This window comes from Triticum dicoccoides, chromosome 3B (assembly GCF_002162155.2).
Source record: "Triticum dicoccoides isolate Atlit2015 ecotype Zavitan chromosome 3B, WEW_v2.0, whole genome shotgun sequence".
In the NCBI taxonomy this organism is placed as follows: domain Eukaryota; kingdom Viridiplantae; phylum Streptophyta; class Magnoliopsida; order Poales; family Poaceae; genus Triticum; species Triticum dicoccoides.
The window spans coordinates 831,405,290-831,408,031 of NC_041385.1; positions in this window are offsets into that span (position 1 = coordinate 831,405,290).

The following is a 2,742-nucleotide window of genomic DNA, read 5'->3' on the forward strand; positions in this document are numbered from 1 at the left end:
AGCAGGGGGGATCTGCGGCGGCGTGGAGATGCGGTGGCGGCGGTGGGGGGGGGGGCTACGGCGGCGGCGACTAGGGTGGAGTAGGAGCGGAAGCTAGGTTTAGAATCGGAAGGAAACTGATACCATGTTGAAGGCAATGCAACTCTCAATGTATTGATCAGGTGCATGGTGCATGTATATATAAGTACAAGGGCAGCTCTCAGCCTCATCTATACAAAGAAACTAGAGGCGGGACCGGTAGGAGATTATCCTAACAGATACATGCACATGATATGTTCAACAAAAGCGAACCAAGAGGACATGGCCGGTCCTGATACTTCGAGGGCCGGGGTGAAACTAGATTCAATCACAAGGGCGTTGACATAAACATAGGAAAAATACGAAAAATATGATGAATCGTTGGCTAAAGGAAATACAATTCTTTGGTCTCTTTCTTTACTAATACTAGTAGAGTGCCCGTGCGTTGCCACGGGCTCTTGAAATATTTTACCAGAGTTACATATTAAATATCACACGTACAAACAATATAAAACAAACACAATTATTTAATAACTGAAGTCCATTATTGCAATGTAATTGGATAACATAAAAAAATTAACGACATGTCCATGTAACAAACTGAGTGATGTTCCAACTGAACATCTATTAGAATACAATTAATATCTAGATGATGCGCTTAAGAAATTCTTTAACAATATCAGGAAAGTTTCCTCTAGCTTCATTCTCACGATGTTTTAGCAAGTATAATAAAAATTGCTTCCTCAATTCATACCCATCCTACATAAACAACACATGTAGTTAGTATGAAAATTTCACGCCGAAGGTCTTAAAACATGTAATGCACAATACTCACAGCGCAAATCGGCTTCACCAATTCTTTACCGTTCCACCAGAGCATAAAATAAAAAATAAAATAGCCAGACACATTTCTGCAAAAATTTAAATTAATAATATAAAAATTATAGTGATAACAAAAGTAAATATTCTTGTTATGAATTCATTACCCGTCTACACTCTTTGGAACACCGATCGGAAATAAACGTTGCCATTTAGATATATCATAATTCCAACCAGGCATCTTTATTTCGAGTGCTTCTTTGAAATCCTTCGCAAAACTTTTTAATTTCAGTGATTGCCTCAAGTTTTTATCCTCTGACGATTGTGATGTTTGAATAGGATCCATAATATATAGAAGACGTGCCTCTTTGTCAATGACGTACAAGATGTATCGGCCAATGGATGCATAGGGAAGATAAATCTACAAGTGGAGCTATTAGAAACAACAAGAAACCATGATAACGATGGACAAAATATTTTATTTACCTTATTGCAAGATGAGATGTCGTTCTCCATCCCAGGCCAGCTATCAAATAATGTTGCCAACGTCTGGATAGTTTCCTTCTCACAAAACTTCTGACCTCGTGTTGACTCTAGCATCATGGACTAATTAGAAGAAGAATATTGTTAAAACATGTTGATACTAATGGCACATAGAATGAAGAGTTTCGATAACTTACACAAAATTGTAGATCCATGTAGTGTATAGGAGGGTGTGTGAACAATACTCCCTCATCTCATGCCAGCATACGCACGGCGGTGTTGAAGCAATCATTGTCCATAGGCTGCTCTATCTTAAGTATGCACTGAAGTTTGTTAAGACTTAAGCTCTTTGGATCGGGTGTGCAGCTCTGGACCCATACCTTCCTGTAATTTGGATGGTAAGAAGACCAATAATATACATCCGCACGTTAAATATTGATACATGATACTTACTCCAAACACCCGGCATCATCGATCGACATGATGTACTTGCAGAGGTCAGCAAGTATTTGACATTGGTCCGTGGGAACGGTAGTGATTGGGGCAGGACGTTTGTCTTCGACTACATCCGAAGGATTATCCAGGATCTCGAGATCAGAATTAGCTAACGTTTCTTCATTGACATGTTGATGGTATATGGAACATCCTTTTAGCTTATTAAGATCTGAATCGAGCAAAATGACTGCTAATTTTTGACGAAAATGTTTCATATCCTCGTACCAAAATTTTATACAAAAAAATTAAATAATATTTTCAGATAAAATAACAAGATAATGTATACAAAAGAAATACCTGGGTGAATTGGTCTGATAGTCCATGTGATGTCCAATATTCCATATAATTTAGCATAAACAATCCACATGATAGGCTATAATATTATAAAATAATGCTTTAGAATATCACATAGATGAGTCAAATAAACAAACCATTTTAACAATTGCTTACCCATCAGTTTGTATTGCCTCCTGAACTTGCTCTTCAACCGTCCATCAAATAAACAAATATGCAGTTCAAATCATTTTACTAATACGACAATTCATGTAAACAACAAACTATAATGTTCATATATTTAAGTAAGTGGTCATCTGAAATTGCTTAAATGATTTTTAATTAATAACATATGCTATTGAAATCTTGCGGAGCGACCTATTAAGTATCAAACTTATTTTGAAAAACTCAAAAAATGCATAGTGATGATAAATATTGTAATATAAGTTGAACAATTTTTTAATACAGTTTTCAAATTTTTGTAATATACACTAAACCAATTTCAAAAACACATTTGAACAATTTATAATAAACATTGAATAAGTTTTATATATTCACATAACATTTTGTAATAAATGTTGAACAATTTTGTAATGGATGATGAACTATTGTAAAAAACCATGAACATTTCCTTAGTACCGTTGAACAATGTTC